The 22,975-nt window shown below is 36.4% G+C and overlaps 1 non-coding gene across 1 annotated transcript; it reads left to right on the forward strand.

Moving 5' to 3' along the window:
• The first annotated feature begins 10,798 nt into the window (after positions 1-10,798).
• LOC140603296 (U6 spliceosomal RNA) lies at positions 10,799-10,905 on the forward strand. Its single transcript, XR_012006294.1, has one exon. It is a non-coding gene; the product is annotated as a U6 spliceosomal RNA (small nuclear RNA).
• Positions 10,906-22,975: the final 12,070 nt, after the last annotated feature.

The raw sequence follows: 22,975 nt of genomic DNA on the forward strand, positions 1-22,975 counted from the left end.
ATTACACATTTTAATTAGAATTTGTGGTAATAGCCCCAACTTGACTTATTCTCAAATTCTTCAATGTCTTGTTAGAAAAAAATTATTGTGTCTTTACTAATGGTTTCCCTTCTGTACCATGAAATGTGGCTTCATCTCATCTCAATTCCATCTTTTATTCCCATCATACCTGTGGCGACCACTCCGCACAAGCTTCCATTTACTTCAAACAAATACAACTTGACAGGTCCGGACTTGGGCCTGTTTCAGCAGCTGCTGCCTCCTGCCCTCAGGATTTCTCTAGCCGTGTGGGCTTCCTCTCTGTTCCCTCATATATGGGGGAGTTACAGTCCTGGAGTACCCTTACTGAGGGAGGACAGGGGATTATGGATAAAAATTTCCTATTTTTTTGTTCCTACAGGAAGACAATCCACACCTACATTTCACAAGTCTCCTTAGAAGGAAGATTATGCAGAATCAAACACTAGTCATTTTTAGGGTAAACAACTTGATTGTGCAATTTTATATGATTTTTTTTCTCTCTCCCTGTTTACTTCTCTATTTCTCAAATCCATACTCTGGGAGTACATTTCTAAATAAACTACTAGAACACAGCCTTTGATTCACTCTGTTTTTGAGGAACTCAGACATGTCAATACTCAGTAGAACAAAATAGCTCACTTTAGGTGGCCATCCTCCACGACAGCTTGCCAACTATCTGATCAATTACGTTACCAGTTCCTTGAACCACTTTACTAAATGTTCTCGTTTGTCCACCTTTCAATCTTAGTTGCCAGCTCTGTCAATGTTGCTTACATTTGTTTTCTGTATTCTTACCTCAGTTCCATTTAAGAAAAAAATAAAATAAAATAAACTTAGTCCCTTTCTCTTCTATTTAAGATTTCCCAGTGAAGACACTGCTTCCCTTTTCTGGTATCAGGTCTGCATCTAATCAGGTGGATGAACCAACCAACTGACCCAACTGGCTTCTCATACACCACCCAAGAGCAATGGGCAGCCACCCCTTCCAATTCAAACTGTATCATACTTACCAGGCTGTTCTGCTCCCCAAATAACAGCCCATGCTAGCAGCAAACCATAACCCAAACCCACTTTTGTTCAAAAGGATAGCAAGAACGAGATCAGATTATTCAGTTTTCTTTTTTTCCCTCTTCTACTCACAATTTTGAGGTATTGCATAAAAATTTGGTTGATATAACTACATTTAATTTGACTATTTGAGACCCTGGATCCTCTACCCCCAAGTCACATCTACTACTTAAAAACTCAGAATACAATATTTTATCAGGCAAAAATGAAATATCTAATACATATGTAGCAATTGTGACTTGCAAAACTCTTTTGCATCTGTAATTTTATTTGATTTTCCCAACATTATAACCATAAGAGAGATGGTACAGACAATAAGATCTCCATTTCACAAACGAAGACATTGAAATTCAAAGAACAGAATTGCATGTGGCCACAGTCATCAGACTGGTAAATATTGAGGCCAGGATATGAACTCATCTTGACTTCCCGATCAAATGTTCCTTCCACATTTGGAACAGATGAGTGTTCAACCAGTGTCATCCAATGTCATAGAGGGGTACACAGTCAAAACTCACTTCCTCCTCTAAGAAAACATGCCAAGACAAATTAATTCCTCAGACACCTAGTAGACTCCCTACTAAAGGAAAGGGAGCATGAGACAGAAATATGTTTAATTTTATGAACAAGGCTGTCATCTTTGTTGATGGTAAAAGGCAGTATTTTAGAATAATCAGAAGCCTATATTCTCTCCAAGAGCTTTGTTTATTGGAGAGTTTCTATGCTATCCTGGAAGTACAACAGATGCCTGGTGTGTCTGTAATGAAGTTTGCATACATTAGCATGCTTTGCAATTAGAATTGCCTGCAGGTCCACACAGATGACTTCTGTTCCTGCTCTTTTTCTTGATAGGTTTCGCTTTCATGGTGAAATCTTTAATAGTGCACCCCTATCTGAAGAAGGGTTATCACACTCTGTGTTTGGCAAGACAGGACAAAATGAATTATCAGCATAGTAGTTATGGAGAGCCCCAACCCCTTTGCCTAGGATGATGGGAAAAGAATTCAGAGACTGCCAAACAATCTCATTTGCCTGGAATGTTTGTACATAAATTAATTAGTTTCTATGCCATTATAAAATAATGTGCCTTTGAAGATGAATGAAAACAAATTGTTTTTTTAATCAAGAATTTAGCTTGGATAATAATTCTTCAGTTAGAGGAATATTCCAAAATGAAGTTTCCAAAGTCATCATGAAAAAAATCCAAGGCATATTCTTCTTTTGGTTTCTAAAACCTATATGTACTTTTAAAAAAAAGATTTTTATTTGTTTATTCATGAGAGACACAGATAGAGGCAGAGACATAGGCAGAGGGAGCCTGATGCAGGACGGGATCCCAAGACCCAATCCTAGGACCCCGGGATCACGACCTGAGCCAAAGGCAGACGCTTAACCGCTGAGCCACCCAGGCGTCCCTAAAATCTATAGGTAGTTTTAATCCTTTTTGGTTTCTGGTCAGTTTGATTTTATAGGTTGCAAATTAAAAGTCCTCTTTATACACTTCAGTTCTCCATATCTCAACAGCTTAAGACCTATTATTTATACTTCAAAATGCCTCAAACCTTTTCTATTCTTACCACCCTCACAGACTGCATTCTAATTTACTCCCAGCAGCTGGCTAGAATAACGCCATGGAGAAAATAAACATCTAAGAAGGCCCGAACTAATCTCAGAGGTTATATTAGGGGAAAATGTAGTAAGAAAAACTGCCAATGGAAAGAATAAAATCTTAGAGAATATATGGTTTTTGGGGATTAGAGATTTTAAATGACATTAAATATAACTGCAAAACACAGGAAAGTGAAATTCTAGAAGACATTGGCTTCTAAAACAAGTCATATTTATCAATGTTATCACCCTACTTTCATAGATATTGTTCATGAATAAATAATCTACAATTTTTCAAGTCAGCTGCTTCTAAATGATATGGGATATGCTAGGATCTTGGATCTTGTGGGCATGCACATATTAGTGCATCTCCTTTTGCCAATAAGTCCTTTAATTCGAGGTAACATTAATGAGATCTCATGTCAGTAAATCAAGTGTTCTTAAGTTCTTGGATGCCCATAGAAGGGAGACCTTAACCTCCCAGCAACAGTGCTTCTGATGCATCAGTGAGATTCTGGTTAGTTTCATGAATTGTTTCAACACAATCAAAAGTCACATTGGGTTTTTCCATAAAATTTCCACACATGTGAAATCAGGCAAAAACTAATATCGAGGTCAGCCTAGAAGGGAAAGAATTTGCAATAGGGTAACTGCCCTAAGGGGAGGGGTCAGTCCTAGTTTTCAAAAAAAAAAAAAAAAAGATTGATTATTATCCACAAAAAAGAGAGCTTCAGGTCCTATCTTTTTCATACCCCTCATCACCAGGCAGGAGAGAATATCATCCTCTAGAAATTTATCCTTGTCTCTGCTTAATTTAATTAGCTGACCTTGTTATTCAAAAGATGTGAGAGTTTGTTAAAGAAAATGTTATTCATGTTTGGCACTTAAAATGTATAAAACCATGTCAGAAGTTTCCTGGAATATCCTAAGCTGAAGAAATACTACCATTTAGGTATTTGGATCCTGAAAATGAACCCTGGGCTGTAAGAGCAGGACCCAGAACATTTAAATATGTTTTTCTGGATCCTCACACTGCCCAGCACAAATATATACACAAAAATTGACATATTCTTATTAAAGCAGAAAATGTTTAACGAGATCAAAAATCTTGCTTAGAGATATTGTGGAGCTATCACAGGTCCTGATAAGATTGATTTTGCTTGTTTTTATAACTGCTGCTAAAGAACGACTTGCTTCTGGTTATAGACAATTCATTTCCTCCTCAGATCTATAGCATTTGTGCTGTGGGGTTTAATTATATAGATATGCTCAGACTTCCCATTGACAGACACACCTAGGAAATATAATATGCTGTATATAAAGCTTTAGTTTGCATTTAATAAACTAAAACAAAACAAAAAGCTGGGGGCAGGAGGATTCAATTACTGCATGAAAAAAAGTCAGTGGGGCTTTCTTAATGGTATGATCAAGTAGACTATATAAAGCTTTTCCAGAAAAATAGCTTATAATCAACTTCTGCTCAAGAAAAAAGAGATATTTCTACCTAATGAGCAGAGAAGTTAAAACAAAAAGCACAAATTACATTAATATCTTAACAAAACAGTAAAAATGCCAAACAGATGAACAACATAGGTATTAATTTTTCATTTGTTTTGATCATGCTTCTTGTAAAATAGATGGGTGGACCCTTTAACCTATTTTGTCAGGAATATGGACAATAGCTTACTATTCATTTACTGAATCCCTACAACAACTCCAACTTTGAAAATACAGAAATGAGTAAGCTAGAACTCACTGTCAAAGGAGATCCATACTAGCAATTAGCACGTTATGCAATATAATTGGTCCCTTTCTTTTTATTACCCATATAGTTACTTTTTACAACGCTAATATACTATTAGTATCACATGTATGTGTCTCCATATCACATTCTGTTTTGAAGGGAAGAACTGTGTATGTGCAGACCATATTTAATGCCTAGTACAGTAACTGATATATAGCAATAATGTGCATCAAATCAATTAAATTCTAAAACTTGTGGTTCTGAACACTTTCACAAAGAATGACATAAATAACATGAATTGTCTTGGAAAAAGATGGAACTGCATGTTCAAATCTGGTAGAATGAGAGTTTGAGTCTATATAGGAAACCAGGTAATTTAGCATAACTAGATGAAGGTGTAATTTGGAAGAAATAGGCTGTTAGGCCAAATGATTGGTTAGGTTCAGAAAACAAATGGCTTGATATGCTCTGCTACAGAGTCAGGACTTCTCGTAGACAGTCATCGAACACTCTGTGTGTGAAAATAATATTTATATAAGTAAAGCAAATTTTTTATCTGTTTAGTATTACATTTTGGAAAAATGATCAATATGCTTTCACCAAATATAGAAAAGTATTGTTTGAAGGGTCTATGAAAATGTAGAATATATGCCATACTTTAAGTTATGAGAGGAAAAGCACGTTGGAGGGCTTCTCAGAAAGAATAGTTTAAAACTGAATTAGGACATGAGCCTTATCGTACTCCAGATTCGGGAGATATGGCATATATATCAAGATGTGATGGAAAGGGAGGGAGAATTTCCTTCAGATGTGAGACTGAAATGGAAAATCAGAAAGACATAGCAGGTAGAGTAGACCTTGATCTTCCAACAGCTGGTCCTTGAAGCTAGCTAGGTTCAAGATGTTAAAATGAGATTACAAAATGCCGTAACAGTAAATGGACGATGCGTTAACAGTAAGACAACTTGATTTGGGTATAAATACAAACATTCTGTGGGAAGTTAGAGCTACTTGCATACACTACTTTAGATCAAACTGATCCAATTCTGTAGAAATCCCATGCAGGTGAGGAACACCCCAGCTATATTATCTTTTGTAAGACATGAGCACTAAACACTTTCAGGAGATAAATTTTTCCAGAAAAATAGCTTATAATCAACATATGCTCAAGAAAAAAGAGATATTGCTCATATACTTCTCCTCTTTCATCACATGCCTTGGAAGAGCAGAAAAAGAAATGTCCATTTTCCTTTTATTTTGCTTTGTTTTATTGTGAACTATTTCAGCAACAAAAGAATGAGAATAATAGGATGAACACTTGTGTATCTATCACCCAGATTAAGAAATGAAATATTACGAATATGTTTGGCACCTCTTATTCACTCCTCTTTGATAGTATTCTCTACTGTGAGCATGATGGTAAGCAAAATACTGAGTTTGGTGTTTATTTTTCAACCACGTCTTCATACTTTTTACTGCATGCATATGTTTAGATAAAGAATGTACTGTATTGTATATCTTAACACCGTAAATATGCAATCAGTTGAATGAAGGCATTCGCGTACAAGCACAAAGTAATTTTATTCTTTCCCTCTGCTGTCTTTATACTTACTCTTTCGATCATTCTTCCCCATCTCTAAGGGAAATCTTGGAAGATTCCATATTCTCTTCAGGAAATTTATGGTATTAAAAACTGAGCTCAATTTCAGATATTAAAAAGTTCCATCAAAGCTAATGTCAACTGTTCAATCTCTAATTCAATTTAAAGTGCTCTCTCTCCCTAGTCTGACCTGACTGAGGCTCTGAAACTTGCGAGGAGGAAAAGACTCTTGGATTGGTTGGATTCTTTAATCATTTCCATCTCACTGTTCTATTCCACTCCTACATCCATGTTACCATTGGCTACTTTGGGGTTGAAGCTGGGGGAGGAAGGTGGATAGGAAGGAATGTGGAGGAAACAGAGGAGAGAAAAAAATTCTTCCTTGACTGATGAAATTGTTGAAGGCTGGCACTGAGGCCACGAGCATCTCTTATGTTCAAATATTGACTCTGCTTCTTGCTTAGACAATGCTTTCACGGAGGCTTTCCCTGCTGAACAATACCCTCCCCATTGCCTGTTCACTTTCAAGTTTCTCAAGTCAATGGCTTGAATTCGTCCCTTCTCACCTGTTCCACACACAGAAACTGTCCACTATGTCATCTGACTCTTGAAGGTCTTCTTCAAGATAACCTCTTCTAGATACATAAAAATTAATCTGGTAATTTTCCTTCTCTGTGGAAGTCAGTTTGTGTAAACTATACTTGACTTATATCAATGTCATCTAGGTTTTCAAATTTATTGGTAGAGTGCTGAATAAACTGGTCTCTTTTGATTTCCTTTGCTTCTGTAATTTTTGTCCCAAAGAAAAATGATCTAGAAAAGTAAAGACTGAGAGTTATCCTATAAAGTAATCATATCTTAAAAATAAAGAAGCATGTCGATATTCATGAACAATCTTCACATCATTTATTGGGAAAAATTTAGACTGGCTTCAGATATCTCTTAGCAATATTCAACACAAATATTGCAGTTATGCAACCGATGAAGGGTCCTCCAAGGAAGTGTGAACAAAGCATATGAATAAAGAGACCAGTACTTGTAAATCTTATAATATCCACTTAGTGTTCCCATGAACCTCTCTGGGAAACTATTAAAGAATGAGTTTCAATCAGCCAAGAGATAAAATAGGAAGTTTAAGGGCAAAAATGGCAATCAGTTTTTAATGTATTTAATTGTAGAACTAGGAGGTTTTTTTTTTTTTAATGTGAGGATTAGAGTGACAAAAGAGAATGTAAATACGATATTGCTTGAAAGTATAGAGAGTATATATTTAACAAAAATTGATAGATGGAGGAAATCAGTTGATTGCCTCATCTGTAGTATTTGAAATTTGATGGATATGATATAATACTCTCTAATAAGGCATTAAAAGTATAAACATAATTACAAAAAGATAAAAAGGCCATAAGAAAATATTGTGGTAATCCCCCCTTATCCATGAGAGATATGTACCAAGACCCCCAATGGATGCCTGAAGTACCCAATCTTATACATATTATGTTTTTTTCTTATGTGTACATACCTAAGATCAAGTTAAATTTATAAATTAGGCACAGCATGAGATTAACAACAATAAATAATAATAAAATAAAACAATTAAAATAATATACGATAACAAAAGTTATGTGAATACGGTCTCTCAAAATATCTTACTGTACTGTACCTACCCTTCTTCTTGTGATGATGTGCAATAATAAAATGCCTACGTGATGAGAGGAAGTGAGGTGAAGGACATAGGCACTGTGATGGAGCATGAGACTACCATCGCCCTTCTGACCATAGGCCAGGAGGAGGAGGATCCTTTTGTTTCCCGACTGCAGTTGACCCTGGGTTAACTGAAACCAGGGAAAGCAAAACCATGGAGAAGTGGGGATTACTCTATTTACTGAGTAAAATCAGAGGCTTGAATAAATGAAAGCAGGGTGACAGATGCTAATTTGAATCACTTTTCATATTACAGGTAGATGGTACCCAAAGAAAGTAGATAGCAATCCAAAGATATTCTATTTAAATAGTATAGGTACAAACACCAGGAGACTATGCAATTTACAATGCAGTTGTAAAATTAGATCCACATACAAATAATAAGACTTTAAAAAGAGTTATCGCAGACAAGTTACTAATACAAAGAAATGATATTGTTCATCTTACAGAGGTGTTCTGAGGATGAAATGACGAGAGCAGGAAAAGAGACAGAACGTGAACAGCTCCTTCCCACACATGTGGTCCTACTCTGGACCAGGCTCTCTCGAACTTACTGGAGATGAGATAGAGAGTACAAGGTCAGTTGCCCTCTCTTTTTGGAACACATAAAAAGATGAATATAAAAAAGATGTTTGAGGGACACCTGGGTGGCTCAGCAGTTGAGCGCCTGCCTTCGGCCCAGGGCGTGATCTTGGAGACCCGGTATCGAGTCCCACATTGGGCTCCCAGCATGGAGCCTGCTTCTCTCTCTGCCTGTGTCTCTGCCTCTCTCTCTCTCTCTGTGTCTCTCATGAATAAATAAATAAAATCTTTAAAAAAATAAAAATGATGTTCGATGAATTCCCAGTAAACATTAGTTCCCTTATTTCTTACTGTACCTATTATTCATATGAGCCCATGAAGCCCAGAAACGAAGTAGGAAGATTATTTAACAATGAGATGGACTGATGTATTGTATAAGATATTTTCCAAAAATATACAAATGTTGTAAAGAGAAGACATCTCTCAGGAATCAGTTTTGAAAACTTATGGTTCAAATAGCTTTAAGTACTAGTTCCGTTTTTATTTTAAACAAAATTTTAACTCCATTTTTGTCGTGTTTTTCATGGCCAAGCAGGTTATTCTAAGGACTTCTGTCTGCTGAGAACATGAGCTATAACATGAAGAGGCCAGTCACTTGGGGGACTGAGCTAAAGATACTCTCTGATTCTGACATTAGGTGTCACTGCAATCAAGAGAAAGCAGAGCACACAAATGAGCAGTGATAGGGAACTTGAACATGAAGAGAGAAAAGATGCATGTTTCAATTGTAGTATGAAGTACCTGGAGAAGGGCCTGTGTGATACCAAGAGAAAAATAAAGGATTATAATCATAGATAACATAACAAAATAATATTGCAGAGCTAGGATCAAAATTCCTGCCATTAGTATAAATGTAAATGAATTGAATTAATCTACTAAAAATATTATTATTAAATCAAACAAAAAGCCCACGTACTGCTGTGAGATACCCCTGAGACAAAGTTATCCATACAAAGTTTTTTAAAGGAGAAGCAACAATAACATAGGTACATACCAATGAAAAGTAAGCAGAGGTCAAAATTATGGTATCAGATGACGTGCATTTGTTTAAAAATGTTAGAAACCAGAAGGTCAGCTGACAATATCGACAGAAACAATTCCTATGAGGATATAACAGCAGAAGTTCATGAAACTGTAATCAATAAGTAAGAAGACATACACTAGACATAGGAGAGTTAGTTCAAATTTTTCAGTCCTTCAAATATGAAGTGAATAAAATTTATGTAATTATATAAAAAACCTAAATAATGTAATTAATAAAGTAGATATGAGATATAGATGCATATATATATACACATACATGTATATGTGTGTACTACATACATATACTCGTATATAGGAAATTTGTCCTAAAACTATCTTTTTTCTTTAAGTTTCTGCTAGCTATTAACCAAGCACTTGAGGAGATATACAAATTAATATCAGCACACTATACCTCATATTCATTATTTGGAAAACTCATGAACAACTTTAACTTCCTTTTTAGGTGCAATAATATGGAGAATCATTGCACAGGTGATTTTTTTTTATGTCTCACATATTGCCCTTCATGATCTCATGATCTTGCACTCCCCTCAGTACATAAGGAAGCGATCATTAACTTTTGCTACATCTTCCATATTGAAGGAATCAAATTCTCAAGGTACATTAGTGATATGATTCTTATGACTGATGTGTATGCAAAAATTGATTTGCTCTTTTTCTCCAATAGGCAGTTCAGGCAAGGAGTCTTTAGATGCAACAAATGTTTCTGTGCCTAATCAAAATCTAGTTAGTGAAGGTTAATTATATAAATCAAAAGTTCAAAACAGCTTACGTGCATAGGTAGGTTAAAAAAAAAAAGGGTTGTGCCTGTTGCACTTGGTCTCAAAACAACACTAATACACAGAATTGCTTTTTCAGCCAGGGGGGCTCTTGTTAATGATAAAATAACAGGAAAAATTTTCTGAGTCATAACTGGTCCATTTTTGTGATCTGTATTATATATAAAAATGATCTGAGTAATAACATGTATTTAAAACTTTTGTAAAGATAGATTCTAGGGGCGCCTGGGCAGCTCAGTTGGTTAAGCATCTGCCTTCTGCTCAGGGTCCTGGGATTGAGCCCGGGCTCCCTATTCAGCGGGGAGTCTGTGTCTCCCTCTCCCTTAACCCCTCTCCCTGCCCGTTGTCTCTCTCTCTCGCTTGCTCACTCACTCTCTCTCTCTCTGTCAAATAAATAAAATCTTTTTTTTAAAAAGATAATTTTAAAAAATTTATAGCAGAGACTGGGGTTCAAGACAGCAGCCTAGGAAAACCCTGAATTGACCTCCTTAAACACAACAAATTTACATGAGAAGATCTAAAAACTGGATGAACAGGAAATGATAATCAGAAAAAAGGCGATCTTTGCAAATAATATATCTGATAATGGGTTAATGCCCAAAAATATTTAAAGAACTCACAAAACTAACAATAAAAAACAAAAAACTTGTCCTTGCTTCGGCAGCACATATACTAAAATTGGAACGATACAGAGAAGATTAGCATGGCCCCTGCGCAAGGATGACACGCAAATTCGTGAAGCGTTCCATATTTTAAGCTTGCAAATTCCAAAGATAAGGAGAAGATCCTTAAAGCAGCAAGAGACAAGAAATCCCTGACTTTTATGGGGAGGAGTATTAGGGTAACAGCAGACCTATCCACAGAGACCTGGCAGGCCAGAAAGGGCTGGCAGGATATTTTCAGGGTCCTAAATGAGAAGAACATGCAACCAAGAATACTTTATCCAGCAAGGCTCTCATTCAAAATGGAAGGAGAGATAAAGAGCTTCCAAGACAGGCAGCAACTAAAAGAATATGTGACCTCCAAACCAGCTCTGCAAGAAATTTTAAGGGGGACTCTTAAAATTCCCCTTTAAGAAGAAGTTCAGTGGAACAGTCCACAAAAACAAAGACTGAATAGATATCATGATGACACTAAACTCATATCTCTCAATAGTAACTCTGAATGTGAACGGGCTTAATGACCCCATCAAAAGGCGCAGGGTTTCAGACTGGATAAAAAAGCAGGACCCATCTATTTGCTGTCTACAAGAGACTCATTTTAGACAGAAGGACACCTACAGCCTGAAAATAAAAGGTTGGAGAACCATTTACCATTCGAATGGTCCTCAAAAGAAAGCAGGGGTAGCCATCCTTATATCAGATAAACTAAAATTTACCCCAAAGACTGTAGTGAGAGATGAAGAGGGACACTATATCATACTTAAAGGATCTATTCAACAAGAGGACTTAACAATCCTCAATATATATGCTCCGAATGTGGGAGCTGCCAAATATATAAATCAATTATTAACCAAAGTGAAGAAATACTTAGATAATAATACACTTATACTTGGTGACTTCAATCTAGCTCTTTCTATACTCGATAGGTCTTCTAAGCACAACATCTCCAAAGAAACGAGAGCTTTAAATGATACACTGGACCAGATGGATTTCACAGATATCTACAGAACTTTACATCCAAACTCAACTGAATACACATTCTTCTCAAGCGCACATGGAACTTTCTCCAGAATAGACCACATATTGGGACACAAATCGGGTCTGAACCGATACCAAAAGATTGGGATTGTCCCCTGCATATTCTCGGACCATAATGCCTTGAAATTAGAACTAAATCACAACAAGAAGTTTGGAAGGACCTCAAGCACGTGGAGGTTAAGGACCATCCTGCTAAAAGATAAAAGGGTCAACCAGGAAATTAAGGAAGAATTAAAAAGATTCATGGAAACTAATGAGAATGAAGATACAGCCGTTCAAAATCTTTGGGATGCAGCAAAAGCAGTCCTAAGGGGAAATACATCGCAATACAAGCATCCATTCAAAAACTGGAAAGAACTCAAATACAAAAGCTAACCTTACACATAAAGGAGCTAGAGAAAAAACAGCAAATAGATCCTACACCCAAGAGAAGAAGGGAGTTAATAAAGATTCGAGCAGAACTCAACGAAATCGAGACCAGAAGAACTGTGGAACAGATCAACAGAACCAGGAGTTGGTTCTTTGAAAGAATTAATAAGATAGATAAACCATTAGCCAGCCTTATTAAAAAGAGGAGAGAGAAGACTCAAATTAATAAAATCATGAATGAGAAAGGAGAGATCACTACCAACACCAAGGAAATACAAACGATTTTAAAAACATATTATGAACAGCTATACGCCAATAAATTAGGCAATCTAGGAGAAATGGACGCATTCCTGGAAAGCCACAAACTACCAAAACTGGAACAGGAAGAAATAGAAAACCTGAACAGGCCAATAACCAGGGAGGAAATTGAAGCAGTCATCAAAAACCTCCCAAGACACAAGAGTCCAGGGCCAGATGGCTTCCCAGGGGAATTTTATCAAACGTTTAAAGAAGAAATCATACCTATTCTCCTAAAGCTGTTTGGAAAGATAGAAAGAGATGGAGTACTTCCAAATTCGTTCTATGAAGCCAGCATCACCTTAATTCCAAAGCCAGACAAAGACCCCACCAAAAAGGAGAATTACAGACCAATATCCCTGATGAACATGGATGCAAAAATTCTCAACAAGATACTGGCCAATAGGATCCAACAGTACATTAAGAAAATTATTCACCATGACCAAGTAGGATTTATCCCTGGGACACAAGGCTGGTTCAACACCCGTAAAACAATCAATGTGATTCATCATATCAGCAAGAGAAAAACCAAGAACCATATGATCCTCTCATTGGATGCAGAGAAAGCATTTGACAAAATACAGCATCCATTCCTGATCAAAACTCTTCAGAGTGTAGGGATAGAGGGAACATTCCTCGACATCTTAAAAGCCATCTATGAAAAGCCCACAGCAAATATCATTCTCAATGGGGAAGCACTAGGAGCCTTTCCCCTAAGATCAGGAACAAGACAGGGATGTCCACTCTCACCACTGCTGTTCAACATAGTACTGGAAGTCCTAGCCTCAGCAATCAGACAACAAAAAGACATTAAAGGCATTCAAATTGGCAAAGAAGAAGTCAAACTCTCCCTCTTCGCCGATGACATGATACTCTACATAGAAAACCCAAAAGTCTCCACCCCAAGATTGCTAGAACTCATACAGCAATTCGGTAGCGTGGCAGGATACAAAATCAATGCCCAGAAGTCAGTGGCATTTCTATACACTAACAATGAGACTGAAGAAAGAGAAATTAAGGAGTCAATCCCATTTACAATTGCACCCAAAAGCATAAGATACCTAGGAATAAACCTAACCAAAGATGTAAAGGATCTATACCCTCAAAACTATAGAACACTTCTGAAAGAAATTGAGGAAGACACAAAGAGATGGAAAAATATTCCATGCTCATGGATTGGCAGAATTAATATTGTGAAAATGTCAATGTTACCCGGGGCAATATACACGTTTAATGCAATCCCTATCAAAATACCATGGACTTTCTTCAGAGAGTTAGAACAAATTATTTTAAGATTTGTGTGGAATCAGAAAAGACCCCGAATAGCCAGGGGAATTTTAAAAAAGAAAACCATATCTGGGGGCATCACAATGCCAGATTTCAGGTTGTACTACAAAGCTGTGGTCATCAAGACAGTGTGGTACTGGCACAAAAACAGACACATAGATCAGTGGAACAGAATAGAGAATCCAGAAGTGGACCCTGAACTTTATGGGCAACTAATATTCGATAAAGGAGGAAAGACTATCCATTGGAAGAAAGACAGTCTCTTCAATAAATGGTGCTGGGAAAATTGGACATCCACATGCAGAAGAATGAAACTAGACCACTCTCTTTCACCATACACAAAGATAAACTCAAAATGGATGAAAGATCTAAATGTGAGACAAGATTCCATCAAAATCCTAGAGAAGAACACAGGCAACACCCTTTTTGAACTCGGCCATAGTAACTTCTTGCAAGATACATCCACGAAGGCAAAAGAAACAAAAGCAAAAATGAACTATTGGGACTTCATCAAGATAAGAAGCTTTTGCACAGCAAAGGATACAGTCAACAAAACTCAAAGACAACCTACAGAATGGGAGAAGATATTTGCAAATGACATATCAGATAAAGGGCTAGTTTCCAAGATCTATAAAGAACTTCTTAAACTCAACACCAAAGAAACAAACAATCCAATCATGAAATGGGCAAAAGACATGAACAGAAATCTCACAGAGGAAGACATAGACATGGCCAACATGCATATGAGAAAATGTTCTGCATCACTTGCCATCAGGGAAATACAAATCAAAACTACAATGAGATCCCACCTCACACCAGTGAGAATGGGGAAAATTAACAAGGCAGGAAACAACAAATGTTGGAGAGGATGCGGAGAAAAGGGAACCCTCTTACACTGTTGGTGGGAATGTGAACTGGTGCAGCCACTCTGGAAAACTGTGTGGAGGTTCCTCAAACAGTTAAAAATATACCTGCCCTACGACCCAGCAATTGCACTGTTGGGGATTTACCCCAAAGATACAAATGCAATGAAACGCCGGGACACCTGCACCCCGATGTTTATAGCAGCAATGGCCACGATAGCCAAACTGTGGAAGGAGCCTCGGTGTCCAACGAAAGATGAATGGATAAAGAAGATGTGGTTTATGTGTACAATGGAATATTACTCAGCCATTAGAAATGACAAATACCCACCATTTGCTTCAACGTGGATGGAACTGGAGGGTATTATGCTGAGTGAAGTAAGTCAGTCGGAGAAGGACAAACATTATATGTTCTCATTCATTTGGGGAATATAAATAATAGTGAAAGGGAATATAAGGGAAGGGAGAAGAAATGTGTGGGAAATATCAGAAAGGGAGACAGAACGTAAAGACTGCTAACTCTGGGAAACGAACTAGGGGTGGTAGAAGGGGAGGAGGGCGGGGGGTGGGAGTGAATGGGTGACGGGCACTGGGTGTTATTCTGTATGTTAGTAAATTGAACACCAATAAAAAATAAATTAAAAAAAAAAACTTGATTAAAAAATGGACAGACATTTTTTTTCTTTTTTTTTCTTTTTTTTTTTTTTTGACATTTTTTTTCAAAGAGGACATACAGACGGCCAACAGGCACATGGAAAGACACTCAAGCTCACTAGTTATTGGGGAAATGCAAATCAAAACCACGATGAGTTATCACTTCACACTTGTTGAAATGGTCATTTTCAAAAAGACAAGAAATAACAAGTGTTGTAGAAAATGTAAAGAAAAGGGAACCTTTGTACATTGTTGGTGGGAGTGCAAATTGATGCAGTCACTACCGAAAACAGTATGGAGATTCCTCAAAAAATTAAGAAAGGATCTACCATATGATCCAGCTATTCCACTTCTGAGTATTTATCCAAATGATCCAAAGACACTAATTTGTAAAAAATATATATGTACTCGTATGTTCATCACAGCATTATTTACAATAGCCCAGCTATGAAAACAATCTAAGTGTCCATCAATAGACGAATGGATAAAGAAGATGAGTTATGTGTGTATATATACACAATGGGATACTACTCAGCCATAAAGAAGAGTGAAATCTTCTTTCATGTTTGGTGGCTCATTAATTTCCTTCAAAATTCTAGAAGGATAAAAAAGAAACATGTTTGCTTCTAAGGAAGGAAATTGAGAAACCAGAATAAGATATGAACTTATATTTTACTTCACATATTTTTGTACATTTTAATTTTACATTTATCACTTTTAGTAAAATAACTGATAACATAAATAAAGTGCTTAGCAAGCATTCGGTGCCAAAAGAAAGTCTATAGTAAAGTCAAGTAAGAGTACACAGGCAAACCTCACAATGCAGGCGCATCATTTGAAAACTTCCAAGCAGAAACTCTGCCAAGACAAGCAAGTGATTCGGATGAAGAGGAAACGTATGGAAATAATATGCTCTTACTGGGAAGAATTCCGAAATAAAGGGTCACAGACAGCAAATGGAAAGACGGGAGCAGATGCAAAGCTGATGACGCAAAGAAACAGCAGAGAATGAAACAGGGCATGGAAAGGAAACATTAGAAACAATTTTTACTTATATTCAAAATAAGAGCAACAATTATCAAGGGATAAGGCAGTTCTGTTTCACCTGCGGTATATTGACTTAACCAAAAGCACAATTACTCAAATTTCATTTTCTACCATTCTTCTTTGTGAGTAGACTCCTTACCAGGCTTACAAATGGCACACCAACAGTGCAAGCAGGGAAGGAAGTTTCAGATATGTTGATCTTAGAAGTGATCATGTGACTACTCTCAATGGGATATTTTATGTACAGTAGTATGTGCAGTACCCAGCGCAAGACAGACCTTGAATAAATGAAGATTGGTGAGGGAAAGTCGTTAAAAAAAATGTTTCAACAAAAGAAAAATCAAATTCTCCAGTAATTATATTGGCTTATAAGTAGACTAGGCTGTATTCACTAGGGATTTCCTCCGAAGTAAAAATGATTAAGAAGAAGCTGAGTAACTTCTTGGTGATGAGTCTCCAAAAGGGAATCACGCGTCTGGCTCTGAGACTCTGCGATTCTCTCAGTCCATGTAACAGAAAACTGATTCTAGATATTCTGAGGTTAAGTCAACAGCTTTGAGCCTGCAAATATTTTAGATGAATCAAGGTTTCTTTTTTCTTCCTTGAGTAATTAAGTTTATGAAGATAACATAGAGGCCAATAAAGACATTCCGCATGGTATATTTATTTTTTTATGTATTTGCTCATTTGTTTATCTAACAAATCATAAAGTTAAATTATCTAGGAAATTAACAAATGTTAAATTATCTCTACTATATGAAGTGCGTAATACCAGACATTGAGAGACTAAGATTAAACTTGTGTAGTAAAAAGAAGACACATAAACAAGCAATATGCAATTTTATAAGATGCAAAGGAAAGTACACATCAGGCTGGAAGGCAATTTATTGTTGGGGGAAATAGAGTCGAAGCTGGGTTTTGAGGGTTTACAGTGTACCTTCAAATAGAGTCAGGAGAGAAGCATTTAAGAGAGAAGAGCAAAGCAAAGGCAGGAGAATAATACTCAACTTTACCAAGCACGGGATAAAATTTGGAAATAAGGATGAAATGTAATTTCTATTCAAAGAAGAGATTCATTTTAATTCTGGGCAAAAAAAGTTTGACTCTATTCCACAGGCAATGGGGTTTTTATTCAAGAGAGTACCTTAATCAAAAGATACTTTTTGAAGATTAGCTAATGGGGATTTACCAATTGGAGATAATTATTTTGTACACATAATTCCATTTTGTCTCAACAATCCTATGAGTTTAATATTATCCCCTTTTTACAGAAGAGAGAATTAGTGTTCAGAAATGTCAGATAATTTCCCTAACACACTGTCAAAATTTAGCTGAGCCAGGATGTGAATTCACCTCTCACCCAAAGTTCAGTTTCTTAAACATTGCAGCATTCTATCGAAAGTAGCGACAATGAGAATGAAAAGGAAGGTAGATATAAACCAAGCAATTCTGAGGGCAATATCCAGAAAACACCTATAAATAGTAAAGTAGAGGGGTGACCGTTGCTATATTACTTGATTAAAACCTTTCAAAGACAGAACCGATTTTCTATTTTTTTAAAATGTGCTTTTTTGGTTTTTTTGTTTGTTTGTTGTTTTTTAAAGACTTTATTTATTTTACAGAGAGAGCTCAGCAAGGGTAGCTGCAAAGGGAGAGGGAGAAGCAGGCTCCCCACTGAGCAGGGAGCCAGACATGAGGCCCTATCTCAGGACCCTGGGGATCATAACCTGAGCTTAAGGCAGAAGCCAAAGTGACTGAGCCACCCAGACGTCCCCGAACCAAATTTTAAATAGACAATTATAAATTATTGTGAAATAGCATGTATATAACTTTGACTTTTGCTTTCCTGTGACCACATAAAACTTTCTCTAGAGAGATTGGGTTCAGCTTAATTGGTGTACACTTCTTATGTATTTTCGCATAAATCAAGAATCCACCTCCAATCAAATTCAGTTCTTAAAGTTCTGTCCTTATTCAGTACTTCAATTAGTCCTCTGAATAGTCAATCTGTCATCAACCCTGAACTTTAGAGGATCAGACTAAATAGGAATAATACAACCTTGGTGCTTTCATCAAAAATTTCTCCAGGGACAGGGTTTATTAGCCAGGGGCTCATAACCCAAGGACCAGTGGGCCCCAGATTTGTAGTCATCCATCAGTAGAGTTTAGGGGTAAAAAAGATTAAGTAGGAATCTGCAAGCCTTTTTTTCTCTCCTAGGGCACAAGAGATTAAGAGGACATAGGAGTAAAATACATATAGGGAAGGAATCTGTAACAAATATTCATCATTAAGCCCTTATCCCCAACTTCCATCCCTCTCTAAGCCAGATAACGCTGCATCTTACTTAAGAACATATGATAAAAGGAAGAAGCCATCATGTCAAAGCTCTTGCAACATTCTACCTCCATCTGTTCAAATTTTCTATATAGACTCACTCACTCACTCACTCACTCACTCACTCACTCATACACGGATTATTGGCAGTGTAGTCTCTTCCTACAAGCTCATCAATAAATCTGAAATCAGTAGGATTTTTTTTTTGGAAAGATTTTATTTATTTATTCATAAGAGACACACACAGAGAGAGAGAGAGAGAGAGAGAGAGAGAGAGGCAGAGACCCAGGCAGAGGAAGAAGCAGGCTCCATGCAGAGAGCCCGACGTGGGACTCGATCCCGGGACTCCAGGATCATGCCCTGGGCCAAAAGCAGATGCTCAGCCACTGAGCCACCCAGGCGTCCCTCCTTGGTCCTAATACACTATGTGAGTTACTGAGAATTACTAAAAGTGAGTAGTAATAGTTAGCATTTATAGGTGTTGTGCATTTGAATGTTAATTCATTCTTCCTCACAACACCACCGTGAGATAGGTACTGTCTCTGCTAGCGTATAGGTGCATGGGAGACTAGGTCTTTGCATCTGTCACACAGATGTAAACAGTGGAGCCAGGATTCAACCCATAGAGTCTAATCACAGAGCCTTGGTGTTGCCTCTCGAAGGCCCTGAAGCCTTTGCAGAAAAACATTTGAAATGCATTTTATAAAATTTAGTAAATTAAAGTGTAAATATTAAAGAGTTTAACAAACATTTTCTGACAGTAGAAGCCAGTGTTACTTTTCCATACCAGAGAAAGTAGCTTGGTATTACCAATGGATTGGCATGGGTCAATTAAAACTAGTCCTGCCATTTCCTGATTAGACGTGGAAGAAGAGATGTATGGATACTGGAGGGCAAATTGTGGCGGTTTGGTTAGGAGTCCAACAAGCATATCTATCTATTCTTTCTGGCACAGAGCAAGAAAGAATACATTTTCCACAATTCCTCAAAATCAAGTTTGGGCAAGTAAGAATCTCTCAACAATAGAATATGTCAATAGAATATGACAATAGAATGTGTCACATCCGTGGTTAAGATCCTTGAGGAAGAATTGTGCCTTCTCCACTGTCTTTAACCCATTCCTCCAACTTGATGTAGCAAGCACAGAAACCTTGAAAGTACAGCTTGAACATAGCAAGGCATAAAGCCAGAGGCACCTGAGCCATGAATCACTACTTGGAAGAGAGCGGCCTGCAATTTAGCAGCATTTGTTATAGACCTTATATAAGCAAGAAATAAACATTTATTGTGTTTAAGCTGATATATATACTTCGTTTGTTGGTAACGTTACCTTAGTTACACACCTCATTTATAAGATTCTTTATTATAGACCTGTTAAACATAAACCATAAAAAAAACAATAATGAAGAACAAGGGCTTAAATTTCTTCATTTGTAAAAAGAGAGACAGAGGTAGAGAAATTACAGTAGCTTATACCACAAAAACTTTTGTGAAAAGTAAGTAAGTCAAGACTATAAATTTCTTGGAATGGTGCCTGCTGTATGTACAGCAATAAAAACAAAGTTTTAGTTACATTGTATTTATTATAAGGTTACTTATAATGATAAGAAGTTTTTTAAAACTTCAATTTAAATAAGCAATTTATTCATCTCATAATCTCCTTCTCTAATCCAATTACATAAACTTTAGCTTATTTACATTAGTTACATTTCTAAAGAAAAACAAAACAGAAGCAGACAATCCCTTGGCTTTTGATTAAAAATTAGTGGATTGAATGCTCACAGTAGCTTTTACTTCCTCCCACCATCCAAAAATCATTAAAAATGGATTTTTTAAAAAAAAGAAACCATAAACTCACAAACATACACATTAAATAAAAAAGGGGACAGCAACAATAACATTTTGGTGGCAGGAAAACAAAGTAGACTCCTGATGCGAGAGTGCTATCTTGCAAGCCCCCTCTGTGGAAGAGCCAAAATTAACCTACTGGTACCATGACACCCTCAAGGGATTCACCACCAGCTACCTCTGGAATGAGACAACGAAAAACAGGTTAAGGACTTTAGGAACATTTTCATTCTTAAATATTTTTCCAACTCTGTGTGTCTGAAAAACTTCTTCCACCTCCTACTGAGGCAGAAGGCTGAAGCGTTACCTTCTAGCAAGATTCAAACAGAGTGTCCCAGCACCACAAGCTACCAGCCATAGTTGAGCATAAAAATACAGAGGGGTTACCAAGGGAACGAAGCGTGCTCCAGGCTTATTATCACACTAGATAACCAGAAGACCTCTGACCACCAGGCTTGTTCCAGCTCTCACAGAAAATCAGAGATAAGAATCTGACCAGACCAGGATAACAGCATCGAAAGATAATGACATTGAAGGATAGTCAATGAACTATGCAGCCTGATTACCTTTTGATAAAGACTCATTATACATACAGTGCTTCCAATCAGCTTTTAACTGTCCCACTCTTATATATAAGCAAAAAAAAATGAAATATTACCAGATATTTGAAGAAAGCCTATTGCATCCTGTGTAGAGAACAAAATGAAAATAAGCAATTGGAAAAACAAGAATTAAGAAGGAAGAGAAAAATTTCAAATATATATACGAATATATATCACTTTTAAGGAGATAAGGAAAGTTATTTAACCTCACTAAACAAGAACAAGATAGATGTGATTTAAAACAAAAAACCAGGCATTTAGAGAATAAGACAATAGTGCTAGGTATTAAAAATTTGATTGCCGAAACCAAAAAAATTTAAAATTTGACAAAATCCTTGGAAAATAAAGTTGAGGAAATCCCTCAGAAATGTATTAAAAAGACAACGACAAGAAAATTATGAGAGTGCTTTTTTAAAATTGAAGGTGGTACCAAATATACATCACAACAGTGTCAAAATAAGATAACATCAAAAATGGAGAAGAAATCGATAATGAAATAATGCAAGAAACATTTTCAGAATTACTTCAATTTCCAGATAGGAAAGATCCACTAATTGTCCTGCAAATGGATGAAATGAGAACCAAACCAATAGATATCACTGCGAATTTTCAGAACACTAGGGCAAAGAGATCTTGAATATCTTCAAAAAGGAAAAATTAGGTTTTAGAACAAAATTAAAATTATTAATAGCACTAGATTTGTTAATAGCAGCAACAAAAGCTAGCGGGCAATAGAAAGATATCTTCAAAATCTAAGGAAAAATTATTTCCAAATTAGAACTCTATACTAAGCCAAATTATTAATTTAAAGTAAAAGAAGATCAAAGACATTTTCACACATGAAAAATCTCAGCAACAACAAAAACACTTATCATTCAGTGTGTCTCAGAAAGCTCAAGAGGAAATGTTCCATCAAAGTAGGGAATAAAATAAGAAAGTTCTCACCTAAGATCAAGAAAACAAAGGAACCAAGATAAGAAAAAACCACAGAGATTCCCTAACATTGTGCTGAAGGGAAGCCTAAGACTATGCCTTTACAGAGTAATATAATTGGAAATAATAAAGCAATTAAACTAAACTAAGTTAAATTCTGTGTAAAGGATAAGGTGGCTAGAACAAATTTATATTCCAAACATTAAAGAAAGGTAAGTAAACATGGATTTAATATTTGTGAGGATTTTTTTCTGATTTATTTTAAATGTCAAAACTAGTCTCAATGAGGTCCTACTCACATTCTCTTTAATCTTCATTAAATCTTAAGTATAAAAAAATCAACATTAGAATTCTTATTTCCAAATCAAAATAATAATTGTTAAATAACAAAAATTCAACCAAGTGAACTTTAAAGGTCTAATTGGCTTTATTAATCAACTCACAAATCAAGCAGCATTCCATCTAGCAAGTAGAGGATAGCTCCAAAAGGCTCCAGAAAGAGAAAGATTTTTAAAGGCAGGGCAAGGAAGTCATAAGAAAGGGGAAAAAAAATATATTATTTTGGGTGAGGTCACCTTTCTTTGGGGATCAAAGGATCTTATTTGGTGGTTTACTTTGTCTTCCTTGAAGGGATAGAGAGGCCTTTGTGACAGACTATTTCATTGGTGCTGACCAGAAAATTCTTGACAGATCAATTAAGACTACATTTCTGGGGGAGGGTGAAAGTACAATTAGGCATTGAGCCCCACTTTGGTGGCATGGCCATGGCATCAGTGACTCCATTTTGGGCCTGTGATTTTTCTTTTTTTTAACATATTATATCATCCAGCCTTTCTTACTATTAAATTTATGCTGATATCAACTTCATTTTTTAAATAACCATCCCATTT

The sequence above is a fragment of the Canis lupus genome, chromosome 13 (genome assembly GCF_048164855.1).
Source record: "Canis lupus baileyi chromosome 13, mCanLup2.hap1, whole genome shotgun sequence".
Lineage (NCBI taxonomy): Eukaryota > Metazoa > Chordata > Mammalia > Carnivora > Canidae > Canis > Canis lupus.